This window comes from Phoca vitulina, unplaced genomic scaffold, assembly GCF_004348235.1.
Source record: "Phoca vitulina isolate PV1807 unplaced genomic scaffold, GSC_HSeal_1.0 scaffold8, whole genome shotgun sequence".
NCBI lineage: Eukaryota > Metazoa > Chordata > Mammalia > Carnivora > Phocidae > Phoca > Phoca vitulina.
The window spans coordinates 51,748,163-51,771,019 of record NW_022589711.1 but is presented as its reverse complement, the minus strand read 5'-3'; the positions used below and the strand labels follow the sequence as shown (position 1 = coordinate 51,771,019).

The 22,857-nt window shown below is 40.0% G+C and overlaps 1 protein-coding gene across 1 annotated transcript in view; it reads right to left on the bottom strand.

Moving 5' to 3' along the window:
• Positions 1-22,857, bottom strand: part of FGF12 (fibroblast growth factor 12) — a 572,489-nt gene that overhangs the window by 413,077 nt on the left and 136,555 nt on the right. The window lies entirely within an intron of this gene.

Here is a 22,857-nt window from a genome sequence, read left to right as displayed (position 1 = left end):
GGCAACTGAGGATAGGGTCCTAAAGGAGTGAAGAGACATGAAAAGAAAGAATAGTGTCTGTCTTAGCCCAGACTGCTATAAACAAAATACCACAGACTGGGTAGCTTATAGAAAACAGGAAATTATTTCTCAGAGTTCTCTGAAGATTAGGAGGTCCAAGATCAGGCGCCACCATGGCTGAGTTCTGGGGAAGACTCACTTCCTTGTTCACAGCTGGTGCTTTCTCACTATGTCCTCACATGGTGGAAGGGGTGAGGGAGTTCTGTGGGGTCTCTTTTGTAAGAGCATGAATCCCATTCACGAGGGCTCCATCCTCAGGACATAATCACCTCCCAAAGTCCCCATTTCCTATTAGCACTACCTTGGACACTAGGTTTTCAACATGAATGGGGGGGGTGGGAGTGGGGAAGAACACGAATATTCAGACTACAGCAGAGTCCCAACGTTATGTAGTGTTTAACTAAATCCTGAAGAGAAAAGAGGCCAATGAGAAATTCCTTGTGGTAAGTTGGTGAAAGTAACTTGTGAATATAAGCCTCTCCCATTCCCCCCAAATCCTCAACAAAATTTGGCTGCATTCTTAGTCTCATGTCAGTGATACTTGGGTAAAGTGAAGGAATGAAATAGTGACCAACAAGTAGCAAGAATGGGTAAAAAAAAAAGGGGGGGCTCCAGTTGGTTAAGTGTCCAACTCTTGATTTTGGCTCAGGTCATGATCTCAGGGTCTTGGGATTAAGCCCTGTGTCAGGCTCCATGCTGAGAGTGGAGCCTGCTTAGGATTCTCTCTCTCCCTTTCCCTCTGCCCCTCTCCCCCACTTGTGTGTGCTCTCTCCCTCTCTAAAGAAAGAAATACAATACAATACGATATATTTAACATATTTAATATTTAATCTTCCCGGTGACATGTGGAACCATCTTCCGTATAGTCGTTGATCATACATAGCTTTGAATAAACTCCAAATGCATGAATAAATGAGAGGACTATTATGTGCAGTAAGGTGTTAGGATTTCCCTTAAGGAATGCTTGGGGAAGACACAATCTCTATGACAGCTTAATGTTCCTTGAATTTAGAAGACGTTTAATAATTATTTATAGGATGGATAATTGGGTATACCATAAAAATTGGTACCTGTGGGTAAAAAAAAAAAAAATCAGGACCATGGGACCAAGTCTGAAAACTAGCCCTTGTTCAGTCTTTTTGGAACATCAGGAAACTCAGGCTGCCCCTCTTTCCTCAGGGAATTTTTTTTTTTTCAGCACAAGTCTGCTTTGTGCTTCAGGGTCCCAAAATTCTGGGGAAACCTTTCTAACAGTAGTTGGAGCAGCAGGTGGTTTGTGGTATGTGAGACAAGATGCTATTGGAATGCAATCATTGTTTTACTTACTGCAACAAACAGAATTCCTTGGCCCTTGTGGCCTCCAGACCATCTCCACAATTAAAACAATCCAAGTACAACAGAAGCCAGTGACCATAGATCATTATCCCAGAGAGCACTGTCCACAGAATAGACCATTGCAAGTCGAGGCCTGGTGCAGCATGAATACCGTGCTGAGCTTGGTGCTCTGCATGCCACTGGGTTTGGAATTTTTTTTAAAGATTTTATTTATTTATTTGAGAGTGAGAGAAGAAGAGAGCATGAGCAGGGGGGAGGAGCAGAGGGAGAAGGAGAAGCAGACTCCCCCCTGAGCAGGGAGTCCTACTCAGGGCTCGATCCCAGGACCCTGGGATCATGACCTGAGCCAAAGGCAGAAGCTTAACTGACTGAGCCACCCAGGTGCCCTGGAATTTTTTTTTTTAATATTTTCTGTGTTTTGATGTTCAGAAACAACACCCCAGAATTGAAACCAGGCATTAAAGAAGGATGTATTTATGGCACAGAGATCACTTAAGAATGTGAACTCTTGAGACAAAATGCATTGGTTTTAACCTAGTTTCCTCTTCTTACCTGCTGTGGAACTTCCCCACACCTTTATTTCCTCTATATAAAATGGGAATGCTGACAACAGGACCAATCTCAAAGGTTTTGTATTAAGGTTTTCCATATAAAGCATTTTGAACATAGCTTATCACATAGTGGATGCTCAATAAATGTGAATCAGTTTATTAACTGTAAATACAGCAAGTTTTAAATTTTTCTGTATATTTTTTGAAAATGGCAGTATGGCTTTAGGCGTTTTCTGATAATATAATGTGAGTTACCAGAAGTGAACTGAATGTACCATCAAAGCTTAGTGCTCCTTCGCCTGTATAACCAAAAATATTCTCAAATGACTACAATGTAAAAGTGATATGTGGATTCAAAGACACAAACACAAATCAAAGACAGTCTTGTATTCAAGGAAGGGCTAATAATAGCAAATATTAATTAGACATTAACTAAATATCAGGCACTTTGATGTGGATTAGCTCATTTAACCTTTCTCATAAACACATGACAGAGGAACCAGGAGCATGGTCACTACACAGATGAGGAAACTGAAATGCCGTGTGCTTAAGTAACCTGCCCCAGGGTATCCAGCTATGAACCGAGCTGATGGAGCTGGGACTTCAAAGGCCAGCAGTCTGGCTCCAGATCTTACTCTTATTCACCATTCTGTACTGTTTCTAGCGTGCTGCAGGAAGGTTAATCTAGAGCAGTGTGCAAGATGAAAACAAGAGGGGAGATGATGGAGATAGGGAGACTGGGTATTGAAATGGTCCGGACAAGAATTAACAAGGACCAGAAATACACAAGAGCCATGAGGCTGGAGATTACCAAAGAAATGAAAGAGATACTGGAGAAAAGGAGCTAGCAGGACATGGTGGGGAAGCCAGGAATATAGGAACTCTTACTTTATGTGCAACAAATGTTGGCATTCCAACAACAGTACCTGGTGGACTCCTCCTGGGCAGGATAAGTACTTCCATCTCTCTAAAGTCCACAACACTGTCCATTGTCTCTCTGACCAGCCTGAGTCTTTTCATCTCTAGATTTATCTGCCATAATTTTTCAAATGATATGTCCAAGCCCTGTCTCCTAACATCTGTCACGTAAGAACATAAAAAGACACTAAATATTTCAAAATTGTATTCTCCATCTTCCTTGTAAGAAGGAAGGTAAAATCACTGTTTAAAAAAAAATCTCTGAAACTTTATAATTAGAAAAATCATAGCTAAAATCATGGACCATAAAAACCAAGAACAATGACAATTATCGGAAAGAACACAAGATGGCAGCAAAGTATAGTGTAAAATCAGCCTGAGCATGAGTCAGAGGATGCCTTGTATTAAATACTTCCAGATTTCATATATTTTGTATTTTATACATATTAATCAACAGCTATAACATTAATGAAATCACCTCCACCTAGCACCTCACAGTTTACAGAACTACCACAAATTCTTTCTCTCATCTGACCCTCACTGCCCCTCGGTGAAGTCCGTAAGACAAGGATCATGACTTTAGTGGAGAAAAAGGAGCAGTTTTACCCCAGGTATCAGAAGTCTCTCAGAGGCCCAAAAGTGAGAGGAAGCTCAAAATTTTGTTGTTGTTTCCATGAACGTGTGCTGCAGGGGAAAACGCATATGAATGGGGATAGCTTCAACTTCAATGGGGAAAAAAATCTAAGGTTTTTTTTTTATATAACTGAGGCTGTTTTAAGGGATTGAGGGCTAAAAAGACTTCCTCACCATAATTGGAGGGAAAAGGGGAAAAAAGAAGGAAAAAGAAAGGGCTTTCATTTTTTTAAATAAGAAAGACTAAAACTTTTCTCAAAGACTATCATAGAAAGCATAACTGGAAAGAAATATGCCCGGGGTGGGCGGGGGACAGAGAAATATATTTATTCTCCAAATGATACTTGTATTAGTTTTCCAGGGGAGCTGTAACAACCTTGAAACAACAGTTCAAGTTCAGAGGCTAAGTAAGAGCCCCAAATCAAGATGTCCGCAGGGCTGTGCTTTCTCCCGAGCTCTAGGGGAGAATCTCCCTTGCCTCTTCAGCTTCTGATGGCTCCAGACATCCAATCTCTGCCTCCATCCCCCCCGTGGCATTCTCCTCTCTGTGTCTTTTATAAGGACACTTGTCATTAGATTAAAGGCCCACCCAGATAATATCATTACGATGGTATCTCAAGAATTACAACTGCAAAGATTCTTTTTTCAAATAAAGTCACATTTGCTGGTGCTGAGGGTTAAGACTTAGACATACATTTTGGGGGCCACCATTTAACCCACTACAATAATCTCATGGCTTTATTTCCACTCACCTGTGAGTGAGCTCACAAATATACATATTATGGACTCCCTGACCCTTCCACATTTAGTTACTACAGAGCAATAATATCTTATTTCTGCCCCAGAGTCTGTCACTATCATGCAGGGCCACCTGTGTCCTCTCCTTGGGTTTGGGCTCCTCATCTGTAAAGTAGGAAAGTTAGACCAGCCAATGGTGACTAAGTCAAAAGCGTGCTGAGTGTGAAAAGTAATGGAGAACTGAGGGGCTTCAGGAAAACGAGAGCATTTTTACTTCATTCCAGTCACTTGTCATATTACAGCAGAATTGTTTCTTATTTCCTCACTAGTTTTGAGAGTGCATTAGTTTACCTTTACATTTTATTAAATATCTACTTTGTGGCAGACACTGTTCTAGGGTCTGAGGACTGTAGAGATGAAGAAGACAGACTCTTTTTCTCAGAAAGCCCACAAGCCAGTAGGACGGAGAGACAGAATGAGATCAGTGTAGTGTGGAAGTGCTAAGGAGAGGTCTTCTGCAGGGAAGCCAAGGGCCCGCCTCTGGGCTGTGGGTGGAGCAGGCTCCAGGAAAGCCTCCGCAGGGGTCACAGGTAAGTTGGCTTTTGAGGGTTGAGTCAATTTCATCCGATGAGCAGGACTGTGGCAAACAGTGCATGCAGAGTAATCGGAATGTCTAAAGATGCTCAGACGTGATCAGAAAAGATGAATACCTACCATTTGCATCAACATGGATGGAACTGGAGGGTATTATGCTAAGTGAAATAAGTCAATCAGAGAAAGACAATTATCCTATGGTTTCACTCATGTGTGGAATATAAGAAATAGTTCAGAGGACCATAGGGGAAGGGAGGGAAAACTGAATGGGAAGAAGTCAGAGAGGGAGACAAACCATGAGAGACTCCTGACTCAGGGAAACAAACTGAGGGTTGTGGAAAGGGAGGTGGGTGGGGGGATGGGGTAACTGGGATCATGACGCGCATTAAGGAGGGCACGGGATATGATAAGCCCTGGTTGTTACACAAACTAATGAATCATTGAACACTACATCAAAAACTAAAAATAAATAAATAAATAAATAATACAGTATTTCTCTTAAAAAAAAAAAAAAAAAAACGATGTCCAGATGTGAAACACCAAGTGGGCAGGTGTCTCTGGGATAAAGTCTGCTGATTTAACAAAATGAGAAGAAAAATGGTCTTGTCTGGAAAGCTGGAAAGGTAGCCGTGGTTACTGGACTGCTCCCATCACCTGACCACTTGCTTTGTGCCAAGCACCACAGCGGATGCCATCACACACTGTACAATTCTCATAGCCATAGGGAAGCCGTCAGTTTAGGCTAAGCTGCACTGAGGTACCAACTCTCAGATCTCAGTTGCTTCATCCCAGTGAATGTTTCTCATCCACACACGGTCTGTTGGGATCTGGGTCATCCCCGGGGCAGCTGTTCTACCTGTATTGGCTTGGCTTTCAGCTCTTAATCCTTACAGCATCTCCCTATCAGCACGCATTTTCACATTCATCGGAGGAAGAAGTGGGCTGGAGAGACCAGTGCCAGTAACCGAATACCTCCACACAGACGTGGCGCAGACCACTTCCGCTTACATATCTTTAGCGGAGCAGGTCGCTTGGGCACACCTAACTTCAAGGGAGAGAGAAGCGTAACACCCAGAAATAGAGGAGAAGCAGGTATTAGGGAAGAGAAGTAGGGCTTACAAGAGGCAGAAAAGATACTCAACCTCACACAACTGGTAGGTGGCAGAGCCAAGGTTTGAACTCAGATCTGTCTGACTCCAGACCCCACACTTCTCTGTACTGAGAGATGCATATGCCATACAAATGAGTTTGGACTTTATCCCACGGGTAATGTAACAGGGAGTTATTGGAAGATTATAAAAGGGAGACTACAAATCACATTTGTATTTTAGAAAGATTGTGTGGAAACAGTGACTGGGGAGGGACAAGACCGAGGGTGTGAGGCCAACAGAACTTCTATGACAGTTTTCAGAAGGGAAATGATAAGGCCCTGAACTGAGCAGGGCCCAGCTGAGGACTGGGAAGGGATCTAAAGGCAACTAGGAATCAAAGCATATAGGTTTTAAGAAGTAAGTGGACATAAAGCATGATAAAAAAGGAAGGAGGGACAGAATATGAGGGTCCTGGCTTAGGCAACAAGAGGACAGGGGTGCCATTTACCAAGACAGGGATGTAAGATAAGCATCACATTGATTGTATTTACTTTTGTTTTCAATGGGGAGAGGTACGTGGGTGGTTCAAATTTGAACATGTTGAATTCGGGTTGCCCGTGGAAATTCAAGTAGAGAGCTCCAGCAGATATTTAGACATAAGTATGTTAAATTTATCAAAAAAGGTTTTAGTTACAGATAAAATATTTGGGGGAAAATGCAAAAGCGGTAGTCCAAATCACATGATTGATAAAATTGCCAGGGGAGGGGGAGAGAGAGAGATAAGAGCGAACGATGGAGCAACCTCTATGCAATACAGGGGTTTAAAATGTCTCTGAAGGTAGGGACTTCATTATGGTCACCTTTGATCTCTCCACCTGATTCAAGACTGAATCCAGAAGATTTTCCCAAGTATGGTTGGCTAAACTCATGAAACAAAAATGCACCAGAGTGTACACTCCCTGGAAGTAAGATTAAGATCCACTGCATCCATAGGACCGTACTGTCTACATCTAGGAGGAAGAAGGTCCCCAAACTTCACAGTCCTAGAAATCAAGACACAGACACATAGCATTTTTATCTTCCTATAAAATATTTTATCGGCTTTGGCTTATTTCCAAAAGAATATATGTTTATTGTAAGTAATAGTAATAATATGTGTAAGAAAAATAAAGTCAAACTGGTTGTAATCATAGAACATCCCTTCTTAATAACCATTCTCTGCTGGAAGCTCACATTTTAGCTTGCATCTGAAGAAGGCTAAGAAAGCAAATGACATAGCAAGGGAAAGGGGAGGGGGAAAAGACGGGGAGTTCTATTCATTTAGGGTTCCACGATTCCATTAACCTTCCGATGCTTGAGAGCCTCCACACCTTCCAAATTAGTCTCCACTTTCATTTCCACCATTGAAAAAAATAGAATGTATCTTATTAACCACACATAAACATCTTCCATTAAACTGCTCTGAAGCTATTACTGTTGTTAACACAATTAATGGACTGTCAATGTCAAATGTGAAACCTTTTCCTGCTGGAGAGGCAGCAATGACTTCGTGAAACTGTTTTCTGTGCTTTAGCAGAAAGGGAGGCATTCTGGAAAGTCACTCATTCTGCAAACATCGCGGCCTGTGAAATCTGCCCAAAAAAGAGCTGATCATATGCCTGTTATCCCAAAATAGCACCTTCCTCCATTATGCCGAGGTTCAGCGCAAAACTGACTCATGCAGCTCCAGGACCGCTGCCAGAGCAGAGCGGCCAGCAGCAGCCGGACTGCAGCAACAGGCAGGCGCGACACCTGGCGGGACGGTGCACGGGTCCCCAGCCAGGACAGTCAGAGCTTCCCGTATCCTCCTCAGGAAAGGAGAGACAGCTTACTAGGGTTCTTGGGGTATTACAAGAAATCTGTCACATTCAGATTCTGCCTCTGAATCTGCTCCCTGTTCGAGGTTGCCCCCCCCTGACCGTCATTTAGCTTCTGCACGCGCCTGCACTTGTTTCTCCACACCAAGCAACGCACTTAGCTTCTGGGTCCACACCCAGCGCCAGATCCACCGCTCTCCCACACAACAGACCCAGGAGCAACCTGGGTGTTCAATCTGTCCCCCTCCGCCAATACCTGCGCCCCCCAGAGAGGTCTATCCCTGAGCGCCTCCAGACTCGACTTACCTTCCCTCCACCAAACCCTCTCGCGACCCAGTGGCCCTTAGCCCCGTTTCTTTATATTGTGTTGTAATATGCTAACCTCAGCAGTCGTCCTCAGACACCTCTGAGTTATCCACAGTGCCTGGTATGTGATGGACAATTTGCAAGAATAGTGAGGATAAGTTAGGAAAGAATTCATCAGGAACCCACCCCCTCACCTCCCTCCGCGGCCCCATAGTGATCCAGATCCTGGGTGGAAGCTGTTAATAAACACTATTTCTATTTCCCTTCCTCGTTAGTGTTCCTTTCTTCTTGAAAATACTTTTTTTTTAATTGCAGATAATGAGCTCTTTTCCTGCTTCCATCCCTCCAGATCATAAAATTGACAACCTTCTCTAAATGATTCTTGGTTCTCAACACTTAATTAGATTTTCTTCCCTGAGTACCCAGTTGATCTTCCGGAGGCCCATTTGAGAAATTCTTGCAAGGGGGGGAAATCCACCATGCTCAAACATAAATGCAAGCTCTATCTATCTTTTGTTGTTTAATGATGCCGGTGAGTTTGCAGGGGATTTAGGAGAGAACAATGACCATTAAAACTCATTGGAAGGACATAATAAAGGAAAATGTGCCATATAAGAACACTAACTTTTATAATGACTAACAGAACCCAAAGGAATGCAAAGTTGGCATGCATGGCATTTAACATCCTTATTTAAATTTGAGGATTCTTTGCTGAAATTATACACCAAAAAACACAACTCACTGGGTCAAAATATGTGGTTACACAATCCTACAAACTGGCGTCTTAAATTATTTTAGAAATTTTCTATAAGACTACCTTAATAAGAGCTATGAAAGCACTCTGTGGCTCATCCCAATAATTCATACCAACAATTCCATTTCTTTATGTAAAATTTAAAACACAGAGGGATTCACTGACACCACAAGGCCACTTTAGAGAACATGTTGAAAGCCTACAGAGAAAAAATACAGACCCTCTCATGGTCATCCTTATAATTTTATTACTTAACATATAATAGATTCTTAATAAATATTAGAAAGAGGCAGAGAGAGAGAGAAGGAAGGATGATAATATATAGCTCTAGGAACAAATTGCATTTAGAAAAGGTGTTTCTGGTACTTGGACCAACCAAGGTCTGAAGTAATAAAGGTATAATACTAAAGAGTTCTATTCTACATTCAGTGATCAGATGTAGGAAGATAATTTTGGGAAGATGCATCCTTCTTTTCAGATAGGGGTTCTCGTACTCAATGCTTATGGAACATACCTTGGATTGGCTTTAAACAGAATTTTGGGAAATGAGGGTGGTGGTGCCTTGTGTAGTTTAAAAGGAAAAAAGCATAGTCAATATACTTGTTATAGTTAATTTTATGAGTCAACTTGACTGAGCCACAGGGTGCCCAGATATTTGGTCAAATTTTTCTTGGTACTTCTGTAAGGGTATTTTTGGATGAGGTTGACGTTTAAATCAGTAGACAGTGAAGCCATTTGTGGGCGGGCCTCATCTAATCAGTTGAAGACCTGAATAAAACAAAAGGTTCACCTTCCCCTAAGTAAGAGATAATTCTGTCAGATGGCCCTCAAACTGAAACATCAGTTCTTTCTTGTGCTACAGCAGCTTCTAGCCTTTGTACTTGAAACAGGACATTGGCTCTGTGGATTTTGGATTTGTCCAGTCTCTATAATTGCATGAGACCATTCATTCCTTCTAGTAAGTCTCTTTATGTATAAATAAAGTTTATGTATTTATAAATATTTGTTGTAAGTATATCACATATGAAATAATATATGTTATATGTTATATAGTATATATATTCTATTGGTTCTGTTTCTCTGGAGAACCCTGATTAATACAACACCTATTATTATTTATTTTTAAAGATTTTGTTTATTTATTTGACAGAGAGTGGCAGAGAGTGAGAGAAAGCACAAGCAGGGGGAGCAGCAGAGGGAGCCCAATGCAGGGCTCAAACCCATGACCCCAGGATCATGACCTGAACCAAAGGCAGATGCTTAACCCACTGAGCCATCCAGGCACCCCTACAACATCTATTATTTTTATTATATCTACTAGATAATATAAAAGTCAGCAAAATATACAAAATATATAAAATAAACAAGACACAAAGACATGTTAAAGGATCTGAGTTTAAAAAGATAAGCACTGCTGGTATGTCTGCAACATTTAGTCAGTAAATGTCCCTTAGTCCTCATGTGAGTTAGGAGCAAAAGTGCAATGCCAGGTTTAACCCACTTCTCCTTCTTCCAGCCTCTCCAGCCTCAGGTGCACCTGAAACAGGGCCCCTGCCTAGCCACATCCTAACGGAGGATTATAAGAGTGAGGAAAATGTCTGTCTATCCAGATTAAACACTACCATTGAGCCATAAAGCTGGTGGCTCCATCACTGTGTTTTCAGAAGGGATCAGATAGAGGGGTCAGATATACGAGACTCATACTTTGGTGATTCCTCTGTAATACGTAATTCTACCTACTTCTTCTAATACATAACTCTAAAACTCAAGAGGAGGGTAGAGGTTAGCCAGATAATATTGTTTATTTTGGACATGGGGAAACCAAGGCTCAGAGAGAAGAATATAATCTGTCTGTGCCACACAGCAATCATGACCAGACCTGTAAAGCCCAATATATAAATGTAGCCTACATTCTTAGCATGTCTTCAAGAGTCAAGAATTAATAAGAGTGTGGTTGGATGCTAATGAAAATCTAAGAATCTGACCCCTTCCAAAGAGATTTTGTTTAAAGCATAAGACCAAGAAAATAAAATCCTGAACCTCTCTGGCACTGCCCGTTTGGGGAGTGGCTCTTCCACTAAAAAAATGTGCTACCTCCTGTCATTGCAACCAGACTCTCTTAACAGAGGCCATCACAGTATCCTCTTCAAATACCTGCACTGGTTCTCCATAACTTCATGTGGCAGAAGGGCAGAGGAAAGGAGGAAAAGTTCAATTAGCTTAGCCTAAAATTTAAGGATGTACATAATCACAGCTCAACCTACTCCAGTGACACATACTTAGTGAATACACAGAAGTACAAGGCACAGTACCTGACAGTAGATCAAAGCCATCTGGAAGTGAATCCTCTAGCCCCAGTCAAGCTTTCAGATGATGACAGACCTGGCCAACATTTTGATAGTAATCTTATGAGAGACCCTGAATCAAAACTACCCAGTTAAGCTATTCCCAAATTTTTGGCTCACAGAAACTGAGATTATGAATGCTTGTTTTAAGCCACTAAGTTTTGGGATAATCTGTTATACAATAATAGATAACTTATATATCAACAGATGAATGGATAAACAAGCTACGGCATATCCATACAATGGATACCACTGAGCAACAAAAAGGGATGAGCTATTGATACACACAACATGCTTACAATCGCTAAACAATTACACTGAATGAAAGTACACACACACACACACACACACACACACACACAAATACTTACTGTATGATTTCCTTCACATGGAATTCTAGAAAAGGCAAGCTAAACAATAATGACAGAAAGGGATAGTTAGTGATTGTCCAGAGATGGGGAAGAGGCAAAGAGAGGGAGGAGAAGTTTAAAGAGGAAAAGGGCTTGATTGCTGTATTCATTAATTTTACTGTGGTGATAGCTTTGTGTCAAAATTTATCAAGTTATACACTTTAGTTGTGCACCATTTATAATATGTCAATCATACCTTAGTAAAGCTTAATAAATTAACTTTCAGAAAAGTGATCAAGACACTAGCCCCATCTTAGCTCACTCAGGTTTGGAATGAAGGATAGTCACTGGGCAGATAGCACAGCTCAGCGGCAGAGGGGTTAACACAGGGCATGGAGGAGCGGTGGGAAGTCCCTCTCTCTGCCTCCCACTAGACAGTGTCCTCACCAGAGTCTTCTCTGGTCTTCCTTTTTCTCCTGTTAATTCCACTTAGCCATTAGGTTTGCCTTTGGTATCTCCTCCTAAACCTAGTTTCTTTCTAATTAAGACTGATATGTTGAAGATCAACTCTAGATCTCTTTTCAAGTGATTTTGGCCTAATGATGGACTTTTTGCTTTTCAAGTTATATATTTCCAATGTATTACTTTCAGGATTAAGAAGATTTAAACTGACATATCAAGCAATTAGCTGTCATTTTGTAGGTACCTAATACATTGTAATTACTATGTTAATATTGTTGTTACAAGTGTAAAGTTATAGTCTATGATAGATAAGAGAGGTAACTGGAAAGACATAACTAAAGTTATCTTTCATCAATAGTTTTGCTCTTCCTAATAGACATTTGAGAATTGTCTTTTCACCATCCAAGGAACCTTATTTTTAAATAGCCAAATAATCAGGTCACTGTGGGAAAGGGGTGAGTTGGGGTTAACCATTAACAAACCATTTGGAAGGTCAGATAGTTGAATAATGTTCTTTTTCGGCACCTTAACATAGCCTTTCTCCACTAAAAAAAAAAAAAAATCCATGTCTTTGGGTTAAAAAAGTCAAGCACAGGGAGAGAAGACTCCCTGGTTTTATAATTTGTACAGCAAGTTCACATTCACCACCTCAATTCATCTGCACCAGCACTGTGTTGTAAGAAAGGTTAAGGGACTGTTACCCATCTTACAGATGAGAGAGCCCACGGGAAGTCAGAAGAGGTGACTTGCTGAATCCCACCCAAGCTAGTATTAGAATAGCAGACCCTGAATCTTGTACATTTACTATAGCATTCAAATGTTTAAAATGTAAGACTGATTAGGAAAGAATGTGAGATAAGGAAGTACTATGTGACTCAAAGTAAAGAGCAATGTTTTATAAAGGTATGGAGGGACCCGTGGAAAAGTATTATGTGAATACTATGGACTGTACATATAAAAAGAAAGTGATTAAGTAAATCATAAATCATAATTAAATCTATCACTGGATCCTTCAGGAGTACTTCATTAAATGAGGAAAGTGCTCACATTTGAATAATATCAGGTTCAAAAGGCAGAAAAGAAAACCAGTTGAGTCCCAAATCTGTTAGGTGACAGGGGTGGAGAGAGAGAGAGATCAAAACATGAATGGTAGCTATGTTCCTTCTGGTATTGAGACCATAACTGGTGTTTTATTTCTTTATTCAATCTTATGCTTTCTTACTTTTGAACTATGGACATATATTGTTGTCCTTAGTACAAGACAAAGAATTAGTTTTCAAATGAACAAATAGTTCCGAGAACCAGAATACATGATTTCCTAAATGTTTGGCCCGGAGTACAGCTATATCAATTCTAGCAGCAAAATCCTCACAAAGAGTGTGGGTAACAAAATGAAACCCCAATCCTGCCAGATTCACCTGGAATACTGTGCATTTTGGCAATGCTGGAGAGATGAAGCTGGAATAGACTTAGGAAAAAGCTGGGACAGAGGAGAAAGGAAGAGGAAATTTTGCCATATGGCAGAGAAGAACTCATTTAAAAATCAGAAAGCTTCAATGGAGATAAATCAGAGATGAAGGGGGTCTGAGTGAAGGAACTGCAGTTAATACAATAGTCTATCATGTATCTGAACGTCTGAATCCCACTAGATTTTAATCTCTCTAATAACAACTGTTTATTCAACTTTTTATTCACAGGGATGGATGTAATACTGGCAAACAGGAGGAGCCTGAGGTGAATGGTAGTTTATAGGTTGAATACACATGAATTTGTCCAATAAATCAGCCCTAAAGGAATGTTTCCATTTAAAAAAAAAAAAAAAAAAGTCCTTTTTTTTTCATGGCAAACAGTGATTGTGAGTAAATAGCTGGTCCCAAAAAAGGGTGTAGGCAGATAGCAAGGTCTGGTAAGAGGGGTCCTGGGGTGGGGGGATATCTGAAAATAGCAATATCGTACAGTCACCTCATGAAGGATGATCGTGTTCTCCATGACAACAAAAATACCTCTTTGCTACATTTGTCTGAAAAGAGAAATTCAGACCTTACTTACCTGTATTAGATCAGAATAATAACAAGTAATAATAAAGGCAATCACTGTGCCATTCAGCTGTGCCATGTACCACTCTAAACATGTTATGTCTATTAACTCACTTAATCCTCCCCAGGCTCCCTGTCAATAGTACTACTATTCTCTTTCCCATCCCCTTCATTGTACTACTGAGGGAACTGAAGCATGGGAAGGTTAAATGATTTGCCCAAGGTCACACAGCTAGGAAGCAGCAGAGTCAAGATTTGAACTCAAGCCTTCTGGCTCGAGTCTGCATTCTTTTTTTTTTTTTTTTTTTTTAAAGATTTTATTTATTTGACAGAGAGAAACACAGCGAGAGAGCGAACACAAGCAGGGGGAGTGGGAGAGGAAGAAGCAGGCTTCCCGCAGACCAGGGAGCCCGATGCGGGGCTCAATCCCAGGACCCTGGGATCATGATCTGAGCAGAAGGCAGACGCTTAACGACTGAGCCACCCAGGTGCCCCTGGAGTCTGCATTCTTAACTCTCTATTGTCTTTCAAGAGAAAACAACAACAATGACAACATATAAACCCATGTGAAAACCCATGCACGTATGAAAAACTCATTTGTTAATTGCTCTCATTTCTTTTTATTTTATTTATTTATTTATGTTTTTATTAACATATAATGTATTATTTGTTTCAGGGGTACAGGTCCGTGATTCATCAGTCTTACACAATTCACAGCGCTCACTATAGCACATACCCTCCCAATGTCCATCACCCAGCCACCCCATCCCCCCCACCCCTATTGCTCTCATTTCTTAATGCTATGATAGTTTTGCCTCTCACAGTAAATCTGTAAGCAGGAAGGGTGTCTTCGCTTTTTACCCCCTTTAACTGCCATGATATCCAGTACCGTTAAAACCACACCAGAGATACAGTTCTGCCATGAGATGTCTAATCTTTATATGCTTGACATTCACGTTTCTTTTGCAAATACTACCCTTTCCACTCAAATTATCACATGTAAAGAAAGAACAACTCTCCAGACAATTAATAAGAAAATAAGAACTGGGTCACCATATGTGAAACAAGTTGAGGATTTGATTTTAGCTCTCCTATCACTGCAAAGTGAGTAAGCTCATATTATTCCCACCTGCAAAGGAACAGCCTTCATGAACTACATTTTCATCACACAGACACACACATTCACTTTCTGTAAGAATGCTCAGCCCATCTGCTCACATTTAAAAATACAAATTGAAGACCTCCCACGCTTGCCTTGGTTTGTAAAATGTCTATCACCAAATCTTTATTCTAAGACTCCTTTAAGTCTATGATTTCTTTTCCTTTCTCTTCCCTTTTAATGGCTTTCACTAGTTTTCTTTCAAATACCTGGCATTCATCGTTAAAGTTTTCTGTAATAGAGTGTGATCTTTAAAGTGCAGGGTTTCAATGTTACTTTCATCTACATGTCTTCATTTTGAGGAAATTTTTTTCACTATTTGGAAAACCTGCTACTAAGTCTGTTTCCAGGAAGGAAAGTTAGGATGGTCTCTCATCAAGGTACAAGGCTTGATTACAATACCATGAAAAACAGATCTTAAAAACACAAAACAAGAAAAGACAAAATTGTGCAGACAGTTCTCATCTCTATTTAAAGCTCATTCCCTCAAGATACACTTAAGAGCTTGAAACTAAAATGTGCATACATGTTTCTGCAAAAACTTTGCTGGAGTGTGCAACCTCTCTGTTCCCATAGAAATATCCCCTCGGCTTGGCAGCCTTAGGACATGCAATGTATCCAGATTTCTGTAAACCACATTTTATTCTTCTAAAAGCCTCAAGCTTAATGTTTATTCATCCATTCTTTCTTTCATCCATTCACTGATTCATTCATTCAGTTGAATGTACTGCAAATTCATTTGATGGTACTGAGTGTCATTTGCTGAGCATTCTCATACGTGATAGAGGGACACAGAGACGACAGATCATGCTTACTGACCTCAAGGAATTTACAACCTAGGGAGTATGGAAGACCAGCACTGGGTCTTCTGACTTCCAGCTCAGTGCTCACTTTTTCTTTTCCTTTAAAAAAAAAATCTGAGACCTGCAATGTTGCAGCTGAATTCTTTACATGCATTCTTAACTCCCTTTTGTGAAGGTACTTTATGCAAGATCTTATGCAATGAACCATTTCAAGTTCCAAACAGTGTGCCATGTCCCCAGCTGCAGAGGTAACTGCCAATGTATGGTATTATGGCAAACTACTGGAATTTGTCATGGAGTCAAGATTTCTGCATTTTGCAAAGGTTACTCAAATCCTTATTTTAAAAAAAAATGTGATCAGAAACTAAAAACTGCTTCAAACTTTCCTTGAAGTCCAACTGAAGGATTTTTCCCATGGAACAGGCTTTGCTAAGGGAATGTGCCATAATATTCAAATATGAGGCCTTAGAGTAGGCCTCCAAGTCAGTTTATGCCTCCTGAGGGCAATTCTATATGTGAGGCTTTTCAATAAATGCTTCTCAGTAAAGAGCCTTAAAGGGCACTAATTTATGTTGGTGATGATTTAATCAGGCGTGGGGCTGTTTATTTAAAATACACAGTACATTTGATACTAAGCAAATAATCAGAGATATGTATAAAATGTCTATTAAAATGTTCTCTTTCTATCATAGAGAAAAATTGGATACAGTATATTCAAGGAGAGGGGACTGGTTAATTATGAGATTCTAATTACATAGATAATTGTACTGCCATTTAACATTATATAAAATTCCAATGATGTGAGCCAATAAACACAATTTATGACTGGATAAATTAGGTAGAGAACTATATGATCTAGAATGTGTTAAAATATATTTCAACACATCTTTTAAAAGAGACAGGAATAATATATGCAAAAATGTCAGGAATGTTAGCTCTAATCAGTGAGACATCCCCAAATTCCTCCATTTTGTCATGCTCTCTCTAATCAAGTTCTTCAAATGTTCTGTCCCCCTTATTGAAACACTCACTCTCACAACGTTTTCACTTAAAGAATGTGTACTCACCCTTCAGGCACCCACTTAGATCTCACGACCACCCCACTGACTCCAGCTTATCGGGAGCTCCTGGTGCATCTTCCCATGGCACCTTGCACTTTGCCTATTGTATCTCTATCACACCCTTTCTCTGAGAGATAATTACCTCCTCAAAGACTTCCGCCATGTTTATTCTGCTTAAATCTATGATACAGGCACAACTGGTCTAATCGCATGACTCATATTCAAAACAAATATATAAAAAGAGTAAATAAATTGTTTTATTTTCTCCTTATCACTTTTCTGGGTTATACATATTTTCTTCAACAAACATCTATTTCTTTTGCAAGTCAAAAAAGATAAATGTTCTAAATGTTGTCATTGCCTTTGGAAATCTTTGTTACAATTTAAATGAAAACATTTTAGAAGGATTCACAATTTTCTATTCTTCAGAGTTCAAATGGCCCAATGGCTTCCTAATTCATCTAAGGAAACTATAATTCAAAATTTCCCCGCATCTTTCAGAATCTAAATGGCATGGTGAATTTTTTTTAAAGATTTATTTATTTGTAAGAGAGAGAGAGAGAGAGGAAGGGCAGAGGGAGAGACTCTTCAAGCAGATTCCCCACTGAGCATGGAGCCCAAGAGGGGCTCGATCTTATGACCCTGAGATCACCACCTGAGCTGAAACCAAGAGTCTGACGCCCAACCAACTACATCACCCAGGCACCCCAGCATGGTGAATTTTTAATTCATCAATGTGCTAAGCACATTTACTTCTAAAATACCATCATGTTGAATTAGCAAAAAGATTATGAGCGGTATGAATATTGCCTAAAACTGTGAATGCCTTATTCTCTTTGGAGTATTCAAATATTCTGATGGACTCAGTGTTTACTCATTGACAAAATTTCTGCTACATTTGTACTTGTTCAGAATTTGTGGGAAAATAAAATAAAGCTAGGCCCAGTTAAATAGAGTCCTTCTGAACCCTTGACTATCAGGCAGTTATATATAAGTGTGTGGATGCTAAACTGAATTCAACATAATTTACCTTTGCATTAGGCTTTGCCATTTTATTTCAGAATTACTCAAATTCTGACAGCTTTAAAAATAGCTTTAAGCTTTTAAAAATAATTATGGCTACATATTTAGAACCTCTATAAAGTTATTTTTAGGCTCCTAGGACTATTAATATAAAAAACAATTTTATGCTGTTTTTTATACCTCCTTCCAAAGCACATTCCATAAATATGAATGGGAGTAATTGGCCTATAAAAGAGGAGAAAAAAAGATTTACATTCACAAAGTTAGGGTCTGTGTATGGTCACTTATTCTTACTCCTGGATTATTATTTCCCAGCTTAATTCACAGCTTAGCAAGCTAAGAGGAGGATGAGCTGGCCCCTGACAAGAATGAGGCCTCTTAGCTACTAAGTGCTGTAAGGCCTGGTCTAGAACAAAGAGAAATACCATGTGAGAAGTGAGGGCAATCCTAAAGGTCTGGAGCCAGCATGATTGAGCAGCTTTAAAGCAAGGTGGAATCTTAGACCTGATGGCTGGTGATTAGAAGATGAGGCAGGAAATGCTTTTCCAGAAAATACAAGAAAGCCCCTGAGCATAGATTAGAGAGGTTTGGGAGTGGACCAGAATCAAGGTGAAGGTGCCTGAAGTCAGGTCAAAGGCCTCTGCCTGCCTTCTAAGCTTCATTTGACCGCCACTTGCTGGAGCTCCCGAAGGATACCCCTCAGACTCACCCTCGCTCTCCTTCCTTTCTTCTCATGCCAGCCTCAACACAAACACCAACGTTCTACATTCTGCATTCTTGTTTTTAATTTTAATTTTAATTCTAGTATAATTAACATCCAGTGTTATATTAGTTTCAGGTGTACAATATAGCGATTCAATAGTTCTCTACAATTACTCAATGCTCATCATGATAAGTGCACTCTTAATCCCCTTCCCCTATTTTCCCCATCCCCCCAACCCTCGCAACCACCAGTTTGTTCTCTGTAGGTAAGGGTCTGCTTTTTTGCTTGTCTCTTTTTTTTTCTTTTTTTCTTTGTTTATTCATTTTGTTTTTTAAATTCCACACATGAGTAAAATCATATGGTATTTGTCTTCTTGTGACTGACTTATTCCACTTATTCGCTCTTCATTCTAGACTCTGTAATGTTCTCATTCTGTTCCTCCTTCCTTTCCCTCTCATCACAGATAGCCTGACCCAAATAAGATTTTATCTATTCCTCCATCTTTCCAAATGCTCCTCTTCCTTCAAGGTCTAGCTCATACCTTATCACGCCAGGAAGTGACCCTTGACTGCTGTGGCTCACATTAATTTCTCCCATTTCTCCATCATTATTTTACACATTGTTAAATGATACTCGGTTGGCCATCTGACTATACACTTCCTCAAATGACACTCATCTTTAATTTCTCTCCAAGTCATCGGTGAACATGACTCTCCTTTTACTTCTGCTATATTCTCCTCAGGGCCTAGCACAGTGTGGAAATGTAAAAGGCACACAAGATATAAGATGACACACGCTGATTGTTTCATGATATTGGCGCTTAAAATAATTTATACTTTCTAAAGCATCCCACAATATGATCTTTTTCCTTTTCTGGAAAAAAATATTATTGATCTAAAAAAATCTGAGTTCATGATCTTCTTTAGAAATACATAGAAACATCAAACAGACTATGGAACCATGGGGGTGATTAAGGTATTTCTGAATTCAATAATTTTAGCAATGAGAGGGAGACTCCCATTGATGTCAGTTTGGTTTGCTTTAGTGGTAGTTTTGAGACTTTCTGAAATGGTAAGAATAGTTTTAAAAATTCAAGACTTGGATATTAAGTCATAGATAACAGTAGAAACAGATAAAAAACATTTTGAATTTGCAAATGCCAAATCTGGCTTTTTCTAAAATGAATCAGGAAAAAAAAAACATCCTTAACTTTCAGACCCTCGGACTTCTTCTTACTTACAGGTGTACTTTTAGGCCACACAGAAAACCTGGTCACAGCCTGGACCACCTGAACCCTGGGTGTGCCCATACTTGGACAGGTACCTAGGGGAGGCATCACTCCCAGGATAAGACATCCTAACCCTGAATATCAAATTTAGCTTGTTTTATAGGCCTTAAAAATCTATATCTGAAATCATCATTTTGTCTTTTCCTCTGGTAATTTAAATTCTAGGGAAAATCTGGTCTAACTAGCTTCAAAAAGCCTGCTGAGCTGCTCTGAAGAATAAGGTTCTGCTGACTGAAAAAAAAATCTGAGCTCATAATCTTCTTTAGAAATACATAGGAACATTAAACTGATATACCATGGAATCATGGAGCTGAATGATGAAGGTGTTTCTGAACTCAGTAAGAAACCATTTAAGGGATCTGGAACCAACTTTATCTCATACCAAATCTCCTCTGCCATTTCCTTTGTTCTTTTCTTTTTTTAAAGAAAGATTTTATTTATTTATTTGACAGAGACACAGCAAGAGAGGCAACACAAGCAGGGGGAGTGGGAGAGGAAGAAGCAGGCCTCCCGCTGACCAGGGAGCCTGATGCAGGGCTCGATCCCAGGACCCCGGGATCATGACCTGAGCCCAAGGCAGACGTGTAATGACTGAGCCACCCAGGTGCCCCTCCTCTGTTCTTTTTTAGGAGTAGAAGGAATAAACAATTACTGGAAGATGAACCAGAGTAACTGTTCTTTCTCTGATACCTTTGTTAACCCTTCATATCACTGGTCATTGACAGCATGGCTCCAGATTCTCCCACCTGGATATATGGAAGATCAGTGCTTTTTCCTTGTCATATGACAATTTTCTTCTGCGTCATGTGGAACTGCACCAATCCCTACATGAAGAATATTATCTGCATTTATTGTTTTCTATCCATGAAGACATAATGGTAAGAATTTTTATCTAGAAGTCACATGAGAGATCCCTGCAGGAAAAAGGTCCAGAGAGGGTTAGAGAACTACCCAAGGCCTCAGCCCAAGTCAGAAGTACCTCTGGGTTCAGGAACAGACTTCAATCTGTGGGTTCAGAGCTTGCGACTCTTTACATCTAATGGGTCACCTCACTATTGCTCTCAATAGGGGATTGGCTTCTTTTAGTAACATACCAGTATTTCAGCCACATTTCTTGTACTTATTCATCCTTCATTCTTGACTTTACCACAAAAATTTGTACACGAAATCTGATCCCCATGCCCTACTCATCTAATTTGTACCAGCCTGTCCTGCACCGTCTGCTCCCCAACTGTCTTCTTATCAGCTTCCAAGATTCTTTCCTTTCTCTGTTCCCTCTGCTTGGCTAAGGCTCCTCTTTAGGTCCCGAGTCTCTCTTAGGCTATTACTCAATGTTGCTCTTCCTCTGTTGATGAATTCTTACAAAGCTGCCAGCAGAATTCTGATCCTCCACAAAGAATGTCACTCCCATCTCCAGAAGTCTCTAGAATATGACATCTGCTTTTCAACAGTTTACACCAGGCCCTAACTGGGTGCCTTGCTGTAGCCAGTAGATCAGTTAAAGACAAAATGCGGTTCTGTTATGTACAGGTCATTGCCATCCTGGAAACAGGCCTATTCTGTTGGATTCAATAGTAAGTGAGAAAAGGTCACTCTGTTTTCAATAAAGTAAGAGTGTCAATGGCAAAAGTAATTTAATATCTAAGGAACAAATTGCAGGCCCAGTCAGTTCTTTCTAGGTCAGAACCAAATAACCCATACAGAGTGCCTAACAAATGCTGGTCACTGTGATTCCTGTCTGTTTACATGGCTTTTACTATATCATTTTAGACTTCACAATAACCTTGGAGACAAGAGGATATAACCCAGGTCTGTCCAATTCTGAATCTCTTTATTTGCTATAATACATAATGAAAATTTGTCTCTTTCCAGCTGGGGCTACTGTAGGGGGTAGGGGAATCTTCAAGTATACAATCAAATCCAACTCTCAGTTGTGGTTTGGCACCATCTGGTGGCAACTGTCCTGCCCCACTTAAATGTTCTGAGAAATTCTAGGGCCAGGACTGGGTGGGTCTTCTGGATAGCAACAATGATTCTCATACCTGTCTTACCAACTTGACCTAAGGAGATGGGACCTGCAGAATTCTGGAGTCTCCAGAACCCACTCTTCAACACCCCACTTCCTCAGAAGGGGGTCACCTGCCATTTCCTGCCCTCCATGGACTCCCTACACACACACTACCCTTTCCCTGACTACCAGGCAGCAATATAATAACCATAGGAGGAAGACTGGAGCCAATAGTCAATTGTGTTGTATGGAGGTGGGAAAGGGATGAATGGTCTTACACAGATGGAATACTATGTCTAAGAGTTCAGCTTCACTGATGAAATCCGATGATGACTTACATTTAGTTGAATATATTTGTATATATTTAGTTGAAAGCTAGCAACATTTCTAATGGCTAGTTAAGAGAGCATACAGTAGTAGCTGTAATAATATATGAAGATAAGATGTTGTAGAGATCCATTTGTTTCTGTTGGAAATGTGCATACACCCAGCCATAGACTAGACCAAACTTGTTTTCACTTCTTTTCAAATCATTCAAGTCCTGTTAAAGGTCTTCCTATTAAATTATTAACAGTTGTACTTCTTGTTAGTATGGTTTCCATTTGTACATATTTCTCCCTGTGTCTTTTCTCTATAAATCTAACGATTTGTTATTTCAGAAAGAGTCTAATGCAATGATTCTTAAACTTTTGGGAATCACTGACCTCTCGGGGGGCTCTCCTCAGAATAATGTGTATAATATATATAATACATTGCATTATATATACACACATTATAAAAACA